We start from the raw sequence: 11,601 nt of genomic DNA on the forward strand, positions 1-11,601 counted from the left end.
TCCCCATTTCAGATCATAGCATTTCCTGAATAGGACTCCAGAACCCTGGTGTCACCTCAAAGGTGGGGGCCAGGAGCCTATCACTGTCTCAGCAGTTGTGTGAATGAGGGCGGAGGTTGCCTGAGAGGGTATTTCCTGAAATTCAATCCTGTTGTATCCTCCCCCAGCACTCTCTTTTCTTTATAAAACTCCCGAGGTGGGAGAAGGAAGTGTTGCACATGTAGTGCTCCAAGTTTAGAACAGTTTAACATCCTCCCAGCAGGACGAAACATTTTTGTCATTTTATTTATTTATAGATATAGTAGAGGCCCAGTGCACGAAATTTGTGCAGGGGGGTGGTATCCTCAGCCCAGCAGTCGGACATCCCCCAAGGGGTCCTGGATTGGAGAGAGCGCAGGCTGGGCTGAGGATACCACCCCCCTGCACAAATTTCGTGCACTGGGCCTCTACTATATCTATAAATAAATAAAATGACAAAAATGTTTCGTCCTGCTGGGAGGATGTTAAACTGTTCTAAACTTGGAGCACTACATGTGCAACACTTCCTTCTCCCACCTCGGGATTTTTATAAAGAAAAGAGAGTGCTGGGGGAGGATACAACAGGATTGAATTTCAGGAAATACCCTCTCAGGCAACCTCCACCCTCATTCACACAACTGCTGAGACAGTGATAGGCTCCTGGCCCCCACCTCCCTCACTGCCCCCCCGCCAGCCTGGTCACCCCTCACTCCTGCCACCCCCCACCAGCCTGGTTGCCCCACGCAGCCTGCTATTCAGTTGTTATATAATCCCACACAACCCTCTACCAGGCTGGTCAAAGACAGCCATCTTGTGAGCATTAATTTGCATATTACCTCTTTATTATATAGGATTTTTATTGGTTTCAGAGAAGATGGAAGAGGGAGAGATAGAAATATTCATGATCAGAGAATCATTCATCAACTGCCTCCTGAGGATGGAGCCTACAACTCGGGCATGTGCCCTTGACTAGAATTGGACCCGGGTCACCTCAGTTGCAGGACGATGTTCTTGCCACTGAGGCAAAACAGCTAGGATCACTTTGTTATTTTTCATTGTTTTTAATATTTGCACATAGTTTCTACAGGAATTATGAGTTTTTATGAATGCAGTTAACACCACCAAGATGACGGAAAACATTCCATCAATTCAAAAGAACATAATCGTGGTGGCTGTTTATATGGATGTTAGAGGTTCTTTTAAACCTTTACCTTTTTTCTTTTCTTATTTAAATATGGTGTTTTTTTTAATTGATTTCAGAGAGGAAGTGAAAAGGAGAAATCAAAACTTCAATAACTAGAGATAATCATTGATTGGCTGACTCCTGCACGCCCCCTACTGAGGATCAAGTCTGCAAGCCAGGCTTGTGTCCTCACTGGGAATCGAACTATGACTACTGGTTCATAGGTCAACACTCAAACCACTGAGCCATACCACCCAGACCAAACCTTTACCTTTTCCAGAATGAGATGTAGTGGATCACCATGTTGTCTTCACCCTGGCCAGGTAGCTCAGTTGGTTACAGCATCATTCCAACATGACAAGGTAGCAGGTTAAATCTCAGGTCACACACAAAAATCAACCAATGAATGTAGAAATAAGTAGAACAGAGTACTGTTTCTCCCTCTCTCTATCAATTATTTAAAAAACAAAACATAAAAGAACGCTAAAGCTCAGTGGTTCTCAACCTTCCTAATGCTGCAACACTTTAATACATTTCCTCATGTTGTGCTGATCCCCAATTTCAATGTTACAAATTGAACATAATTAAAGCATAGTGATTAATCACAAAAACAATATGTAATTATATATGTGTTTTCTGATGGTCTTAAGTGACCCCTGTGAAAGGGTCATTCGACCCCCAAAGGGATCGCAAGCCACAGGGTGAGAACCACTGCTCTAGCTTGTTTGGCTCAGTGTTTAGCGAGTAGGCCTGTGCATTGAAGGGTCCCAGGTTCGATTTGGTTTAAGGGCACATGCCCGGGTTGCAGGCTTGATCCCCAGTAGGGGGCGTGCAGGAGGCAGCCGATCAATGATTCTCTCTCATCATTCATGTTTCTATCTCTCTCACCCTCTCCCTTCCTCTCTGAAATCAATAAAAATATATTTAAAAATAAAAAGTAAAAGAAAGTCATACTCTATCACTAAGAACAGCTTCTTTGGAAGAGAGACTCTAACTTTGTTTTCCTGCTTGGTTTGTATTCTTTGACAATATTCCTAAATTTATGAACTTCAGTTGATTCATAAAGGAGATAACTATTCAAGGAGTAAATGATTAGAAATTATAGATATATTACTTTTCGGAAATGCACCAGTACCCTCTAGGAAATATTTCAGTATTTGGATAACAAGGAAGGCAAAAGCTGTTCGAGACACTTGGTTAAAGGCCTTGCACTCCCTGCCAGCCCTAGATCTATCTTGTTGAAAAGAAAAGGTCACACATGTCCATCATCACACAGAGCTACTCCATGACCACGATGAATCAAGACAGAAGCAAAGGCATTCATGTCTGTATACCTGATGAAAGGGAACAGGTTTCCCAAGAATAAAAATAACAAAACTCCCCTTTCTTCACTAATATGATTTGTTTCCTACAATTCAGGGTTAGCATGACTTTATTTTTTCCTGCCTTCTAAATAAAAATTAGCCTCACCACCCAATGTAGAATTAAGTTCATTTCCTCACAGAATCCAATGCAGAAAAATGTCTGGCTTCCCTCAATAGCAAATAAATGATCTATCACAAGGCAAAATACAACAACAAACCCTTTCGGTGTGCTGTTACTGTCACATCCTACAGCTATTTATGGTTTGTGGTCATTGTTATTATTCGTATTCATTCCATTCCATGTCTCTTTTACCATAGATGTGATTTTGTTGGTATTTGGCTGGAAGGGACAGAAAAAACATGATTGAAGTTTTTAATATTTTGAACAAATAAGAAAGCAGTCTGTGTCAAATAAGTATAAAAAAGTTTTAATTTCCCTGAGAAAACATGTCTGAATTTATACACACATAATTGTGACTCAGATTATATGATTAAATGGAAAAGATAACATGTTGATCTGAAAATACATAATTACAATGGGATAAAGATGTCCTCAGGAAACAATAAAATGGAACAGCTATTAGCATAAGAGTGATTGGCAAACAGTTCATATTTCCTTAAAAAGTACAGAAGCATTGATTAGAGAGAAAAAATGCAAGTAATTTTAATCATATACAACACAAGATAACTGAAAACATTGATATTAGGCTCAGCTTTGAGTGACACCACACATCAGAGTCTGCCTCAAATGAGGAAAGTGCCGATCCTCACATGGAAGGACTGGCTCAGAGCCCTCACTGCAGAGGGTGGTACAAGAACAAACTGTCATGGGGCTCCTTGGCACTGCACCATGGCAGCTGTCACAGTGAGATCTGAATCCCATTAGTAGTAATATCAATAGGACGATATGATTACTAGTCAAATTAGACCTCAAGCAAATGTGATCTAGAGAACAGTGCGTACCCTTCAGAATACAGGCTCAACTATGACAGTCTACATTTGTTGTCTGGTGGACACCTATGGCTTTGCAGGAAAAGCCAACCTATGCTGGATCTTTAATATTGAATTCTGAACAACTGTAAAGCTTACACCGGACATCAAAGGAAGTAAAGCAGTGGCTGGCAGTTTTGAGGATATTCCTGGCTGGTAGGGTAAAGAGTGAGAAAAACAAACTACAATATTCTCTTCCTAATGTGAACCCCATGGAAAATTCCCAGCCAAAAGCAACACAAAAACCAACCATGAAAATAATTCACATGGGACACTATAGTGAACTGTAAGCACGAATATATGGCGAATACTTATTATTTAAAATAAGTGAATTTCAAGTGCAATTGAAAAATTAAAAAGAATACATATGTGTGTAGGGCTTATTCATTCAAAACCTGTAAGGTCACATTACTGGGTAGCTGGGTCGATCCTTAGTCAGGCACATGGAAGATGTTTCTCTTGCACATCGTGGTTTCTTTCTACTACTCTCTCTCCCTCACTCCAAAAAAGCAATTTAAAAAAAACTAACAAACAAATGAGTATCGATAATGAATATGTCAAAAATTTATAGATCTTTTTTAATGCTGTGAGTTTTGGGAAGTATATGACTTTATTTGTAACAGTCTTATTTATATGCAGCAGTCAGTTACACTAATAGGATTTCTTTTAAGTGCAATTTTCAAGGTATTTTGAATTATTTGTTAAATTTTCAAGTTTGTTTTCATTGTGAAATATAAAGTGTACATTCTCACATGGTAGTGTAAGGATACTAGTGGCCCGGTGAATGAAATTCGTGCATATTAAAAGAAAATTAGAGGAAATATTTTAATACTAGAGGCCCGGTGCATGAAATTTGTGCACTGGGGGCGGGGGTCCCTCAGCCCAGTCTGCACCCTCTCCAATCTGGGACCCCTCAAGGGCAGTCAGACATCACTCTCATAATCCAGGACTGCTGACCCCCAACCACTTGCCTGCCTGCCTTCCAGATTGCCCCTAACTGCTTCTGACTGCCAGCCTGATCACCACCTAACAAATCCCCTGCAAGCCTGATCAATGCCTAACTGCTCCCCTGTCAGCCAAATTGCCTCTTATTGTCCTCCAGTGTTGTTCAGTCACCCCTAACTGCCATCCACTGCATGCCTGGTTGCCCCCAACTGGCCTCCCCTTCAGGCATGGTCCCTCCCAACTGCCCTCCCCTGCTGGCCTGATTGCCCAAAACTGCCCTCCCCTGCAGGCCATCTTGTGTCCACGTGGGGCGGCCATCTTGTGTATTAGAGTGATGGTCAATTTGCATATTACTCTTTTAATACATAGGATTGCTATTTGCCCTTTCTCTATAATAGAAGTGTCAGAGATGAAAGAAAATTAGTAAAAAGTGTATGAAAATCTCCTTCCTGTCAGAGTCTGTGTTGGGCTGCAGGACCCAGAGTCAAGTCCCCGCCCACTTGCACACACCTTAAAATTACAAGAGACCCAGACCCGGCTGGCTGCACCCCTGTCAAGCCCCAGAGGGGAGGGAGCGCAGCCTCAGGTGCCCCATCAAGCCCTGCCAGGCGGTGGGGGCAGCCACAGGCTCTCCCGCCCCAAGGAGGGGGGCACGAACTCAGGTCCCCTGGCCCGGCTTTAGGTTTTTCAGACCTGGCGTGAGCATGTGACAGCCACTTGAATATTAGCTCTTTATTATATAGGATGAGGCAACATGAAAGTTTTCCTACAATTTTACATTCAATAAATTCCACCACTTTGTTTTTTTCATGACCTTTGCAAGTAAAATGGACAGCTGAAGGCATTCCCACCTTCTCTATATGAATACACTATTTTTCCAGGTGTATTCTCACATGTCCAAGAAAGGCTCTGCCATGTACCTTATGTTCACACACTTAATCTTGGGTGTGAGTCCCTTCATGATTTTGTAAAGAACTAGAAAACCAAACGCTCTTCTATAATCTTTACATGACAGGGCTTCTCTTAGTGAGTTCCTTCATGCTTTACAATAAAATGGAAGAAATGAATACTTTGTAACCCTCTTAGATTTCTAGGGTCCATCCCCAATATGGATGGATTATATGATGGCACAGCTGAGAGATAAATGATGGTTCTTTGCTATTCTTTACATCAAGAGTGTTTATCAACACATTTTGTTTTCACATGTCTATAAAAACTAGTTGGAACCTGAGAGTTTTACCATTTTCCTTGCATTGATATGGTTCTCTCCACTATGTGAATTTTTGTAAATTTGAAAGGATCTGGGATGACTATAGGCTTTCCCACATTGCTTGCATTCATAAGGTTTCTTCCCAGTATACATTTCATATCTAAGAGAAAAGAAATATTTGACAAAAAGGTTTAATTCATTCCTTATTCATGAGGCTGCTTTCCATCATGACTTATGTCTTCCAAAATGTGTGACACAATGGAAAGTTTTCCCACATTGCTTACATTCCTAAGATTTTCCCCCAGTATGTGTTCTTCCATGCTTTCGAAGACTTGGGAGAAACTGAAACCTTCACCACATTCCTTACATTCATAGAGCTTTTCTCCACTGTGTGTGCTTTCATGTCTGGGCATGTACAGGAGCCAACCAATTGATGTTTCTCTCTCACATCAATATTGCTCTTTGTCTTTCTCTCGGACTTCCACTGTCTAGATGGAAAAATATCCTAAGGAGAATATATATATTAGGATTATCAAAGGCTTTTCTACAATCTTTACAGGATAGGGCTTATTTTCAGTGGGCATTCTTTCATTCATTCTGAATCTCTCCCCTATGAGTATTTAGGTATATTTCAGGAAACTGGGTGAATAAAGGCTTTCCACATTGCTTACATTCATAGGGTTTTTCCTCATTATGACTTCTTTCATGACATTGGAGGGTAGTTGTATAAGAGAAAGCTTTACCACAATGATTACATTCATAAGGTTTTTCACCAGTATGAGTACTTTCATGAAGCCAGAGGTGATATAAATCATGGAATGTTTTACCACATTCCTTACATACATGAGGGTTCATTACATCATGACTTCTTTTATGTTTTCCAAGAGAGCTGAGAGAACTGAAGGCTTTCCCACATTGCTTACATTCATAGGGTTTTTCCTTATTATGAGTTCTTTCATGACATTGGAGGGAAGTTGGATAAGAGAAAGCTTTACCACAATGGTTACATTCATAGGGTTTTTCCCCAGTATGCATTCTTTCATGAATTCTAAGGAAAGAGGGATAAAGAAAAGTTTTACCACATTCCTTACATTCATGAGGCTTCTTTCCGTCATGATTTCTTTTATGTGTTGCAAGAGAACTGGGAGAACTGAAAACTTTCCCACATTGCTTACATTCATAGGGTTTCTCCCCAGTATGCATTCTTTCATGATTTCTAAGATATTTGGAATATCGGAAAGCTTTCCCACATTGCTTACATTCATAGGGTTTCTCCACAGTATGAATTTTTTCATGATTTCTAAGATATTTGTAACATCTGAAAGCTTTCCCACATTGCTTACATTCATAGGATTTCTCCACAATATGTATTTTTTCATGAGTTCTAAGTGATTTGGAAAAACTAAAAGTCTTACCACATTGCTGACATTCATAGGGTTTTTCCCCAGTATGAGTTCTTTCATGACGTTGGAGGGAAGTTAAATTAGAGAAAGTTTTGCAACAATGCTTACATTTATAGGGTTTTTCTCCAGTATGCATTCTTTCATGACGTTGGAAGGCACCTAGAGCAAAGAAAGCTTTCCCACATTGCTTACATGCATGGGGTTTTTCCTTATTATGAGTCCTTTCATGAATTCGGAGGGAAGATGGATAAGAGAAAGCTTTACCACAATGCTTACATTCATAACGTTTTTCCCCAGTATGAATACTTTCATGAAATCGGAGGAAATATCGATCATAGAATGTTTTACCACATTCCTTACATTCATGAGGCTTCTTTCCATCATGACTTCTTTTATGTTTTCCAAGAGAGCTGGGAGAAATGAAGGATTTCCCACATTCCTTACATTGATAGGGTTTTTCCCCAGTATGCATTCTTTCATGAATTCTAAGGAAAGAGGGATAAAGAAAAGTTTTACCACATTCCTTACATTCATGAGGCTTCTTTCCATCATGACTTCTTTTATGTTTTCCAAGAGAGCTGGGAGAAATGAAGGATTTCCCACATTCCTTACATTGATAGGGTTTTTCCCCAGTATGCATTCTTTCGTGATATTGAAGGGAAGTTGAATAAGAGAAAACTTTACCACAAACCTTACATTTATAGGGTTTTTCCCCAGTATGAGATCTTTCATGATCTTGGAGAGAAGATTGATAATAGAAACCTTTTCTACAATGCTTACATTCATAGCGATTTTCCCGAGTATGAATTTTTTCATGACGTTGGAGGGCAGAAAGAAAATAGAAAGCTTTGCCACAATGCTTACATTCATAGTGTTTTTCCCCAGTATGAGTTCTTTCATGATTTCTAAGGGAAGAGGGATGATGGAATGTTTTACCACATTCTTTACATTCGTGAGGCTTCTTTCCATCATGAATTCTTTTATGATATCCAAGAGAGCTGTACAAACTAAAGATTTTCCCACATTGCTTACATTTATAGGGTTTCTCCTCAGTATGAATTCTTTCATGATTTCGAAGAGAAGTGGAAAATATGAAAGCTTTCCCACATTGCTTACATTCATAGGGCTTTTCTCCACATTGTGTCCGTTGATGCTCTCGATAAGACTTTGGACAACTGAAGGCTTTTCCACATTGCTTACAACCATAGGGTTTTTCCCCCGTATGAGTTCTTTTATGATTTTGGAGGGAAGTTGGATAAGAGAAAACTTTACCACAAAGCTTACATTCATATGGTTTTTCCCCAGTATGCATTCTTTGATGAATTATAAGGGCATAGCAGCGACGGAATGTTTTACCACATTGCTTACATTCATGAGGCTTCTTTCCAGCATAACTTCTTTTATATTTTTCAAGAGAGCTGAGCCAACTGAAGACGTTCTCACATTCATAAGGTTTCTCACCAGTATTTGTTCTTTCCTGATTTCTAAGAGAAATGGAACTTAAAGCTTTTCCAGATTTCTGACATTGATAGTGCTTTTCTGTAGTGTGTGTTCTTTCATTATCTCCGGAGTATCTGGGAGAACTGAAATCTTTGCCACATTGCTTACTTTGATGTGGTTTCTCTCCGATATGACTGTTTTTGTGAAGTTTAAAGGAAATGAGACGACTAAAGCCTTTTCCACATTGCGTACACTCATATGGATTCCCAGCAATACGTGTTCTTTCATAATTTCTAAGGGAAGTTGAATAGTGGAAAGCTTTCTCACTGGGGCTGCCTTCATTGCTTCTAATATGTTGATGATGCTTAGAAGTTTTCTCAGTTTCCTTAAATTTATAAGGGTTTTCTTCATATTCCTGACACAGGTACAGTATGGGTCCAATATGAGAGCTCAGGTGGTTATTCAACGATAAATAATGCATGAAGATTTGCCTACACCTGGATTTAGGTTGTTTCATTTCAGTAGGAGTTTCCTTCTTTTCATTATGATTTGGAATCTGGCTGAAGTTTTCGCTGCATTGACTACCATCCTTCCTTGTACAGAGTCTCACTACCATATGACTGCTGTAAAAATCAGAAGCATATTATTAATACTATGTTAACAATTTGATATTTATTATTAGCATGATAATGACATTTTTAACCATTTTCAAAGAAAGGGCAGGGTTTCTGAACATTCCAATTTTTGAAAGTGGATATCCTGAAACCTCTGAAATAGGCTGGATCACAGATATTATGAAAACACTTATATTGATTAATGGTACTGATGTATTTTTTTCCAAGTGCAATTATTGTTATACATTAAACATCTAGGCCATATTTCAGAAAAAACATTTGGATGAGATAATTCTAAGAACCAATATATTTAAAACTGGGCTGTTACCATTGGATTACCTGTTTTAAAGATTCTTTTGTGGACCAGGCCCATTTGCCTCAGTGGTTCAGAATAGAGCAGTGGTTCCCAAACTTATTTGGCCTACCGCCCCCTTTCCAGAAAAAATATTACTCAGCCCCTGGAAATTAATTTTTTAAAAATTTTAATAGCAGTTACTCATCGCCCCCAAATGCACCTGTGGCCATCACCGCCCCCCTGGATCGCTGCAGCGCCCACCGGGGGGCGGTAGCGCCCACTTTGGGAATCACTGGGATAGAGCCATGCACCAGGGGCTTGCTGGTTCATTTCCCTAAAAGGGAACATGGCCAGACTGCAGACTTATTAAACCCAGTACGGGGCATGCAGGAGGCAGTCAATTGAATTTTTATATCTCTCCCTCTCACCTCCATAGTCTAAAATCAATAAAAACATATTTTTGCACCACCAGAGAGGCTCACTGACCTCTGAACCAGGTGGTCATAGTTCAATTTCTGGTCAGGGCACATGCCTGGATTGTGGGGTTTTTTTTTAAAGTGCCTCTTGCATTAATTTGCAACACAACTTAATGTCATGGATGACTTTCTTGAGTCTCTGAAGACGGTTATGTTTGAGCTTTTAAATCACATGCTAAAAAAACCATTATAAACTATTAAAGAATATAAAAACTGGTTAGATTTTAAGTACACAATGAGCTGTGATCATTCCTAGTTTGAGTACCAATGTATTCTTTTCCATATTTCAGTTCTTGAAACAGCATTGATGGGCAAGCAACACTAGTTTTCTTTTTTTTTTTTTTAATATATTTTATTGCTTTTTTACAGAGAGGAAGAGATAGGGATAGAGAGTTAGAATCATTGATGAGCTCCTTCCTGCACCCCTGCTACTGGAGATGTACCCACAACCAAGGTACATCCCTTGACCTGAATTGAACCTGGGACCTTTTGGTCCACAGGCCGATGATGCTCTATCCATTGACCCAAATGAGTCAGGGCTAGTTTTCTAATTGAATAAATAAGTACCAAGTTGTTGCAGGCCAGAGTCGCTCTGTGGTTTATGGTCAACCTATGAACCAGTAAAACCGGGAGATCACAGGTCAATTCCCAGTAGGAACGGTTTGCAGGCTAGATCCCCAGTGTGAGGCGCACACAAGGTACCCAATCAGTGATTCTCTCTCATCATTGACTTTTCTCTCGTTCTCTCCCTCAATTTTCTCTCTAAAATCAATAGAAATATGTTTTTTTAAAAAAAGAATTTATGATACCTACCTACTGATGCCAGGTTCCAGAAGGTTTCCAGCATCACATCTGTGTAGAGTTTCTTCTGGGTGGGATCCAGGAAAGCCCACTCCTCCATGGTGAACTCCACATTAATATCCTCAAAGGCCACTGAGTCCTAAAATATCCCAAATATACATAGAGGAGAATGGATGAGATAGACAACACTGGGGACCTATACATAATTCATAGCAAGTTCACATAGAACACATGGTCACCAATATTTAGTGTATCATTTGATTGTAAGACTATTATTAATTTGCCACATTCACATCCTCAAGAACACATAGAATTTATGGATATGATTTTACCATGATCACTTCAAGTCTTCATTGCTCTCTAATGTCAGGGTAAAGAGCACCTTGAACAACTTCTATGTTAATGCATTAAAATACTTCTATTTTAAGCCCAATGATTCCTTTTGAGAAAACTCATCTCCATTATAACCACCTTTTGATGCAGCTGTCCATGGAACATACTGTCATGTCTGCATAAAGCTTTAGTGACTGTGAATACAATAAAGGCCTTGTAGCTTGCTCTTCTATACTTATCACCAAACAGGAGAGACCAGGAGGTGTGTGAAAATACAACTTGGAACAAAATGTACTTGGCCATATTGTCCTGAAGTACTCCAGATTATGAGAAGTCGTCAGAAACACCTGAATGAATGAAAATATTCTTGTGGAGGAGTATGAATGATCATTTGTTTTTATATTATTTGTTAGTAACTCAGTTTGACCTTCTTTTGCCTCTCTCATTTCATGGAGATAGGATGTTAGAGTTAGAGCTCAGTCATGAGCAAGACAGGACAACTTAGCTCACTACAAAAGTCTTCTACTCA

At 39.6% G+C, this 11,601-nt stretch overlaps 1 pseudogene; it reads right to left on the minus strand.

Annotated features, from left to right (window-relative positions):
- Positions 1 to 4,944: 4,944 nt before the first annotated feature.
- LOC102261704 lies at positions 4,945 to 10,852 on the minus strand (annotated as a pseudogene).
- Between the last annotated feature and the right edge of the window lie 749 nt (positions 10,853 to 11,601).

Source organism: Myotis brandtii, unplaced genomic scaffold, assembly GCF_000412655.1.
Source record: "Myotis brandtii unplaced genomic scaffold, ASM41265v1 scaffold1012, whole genome shotgun sequence".
NCBI lineage: Eukaryota > Metazoa > Chordata > Mammalia > Chiroptera > Vespertilionidae > Myotis > Myotis brandtii.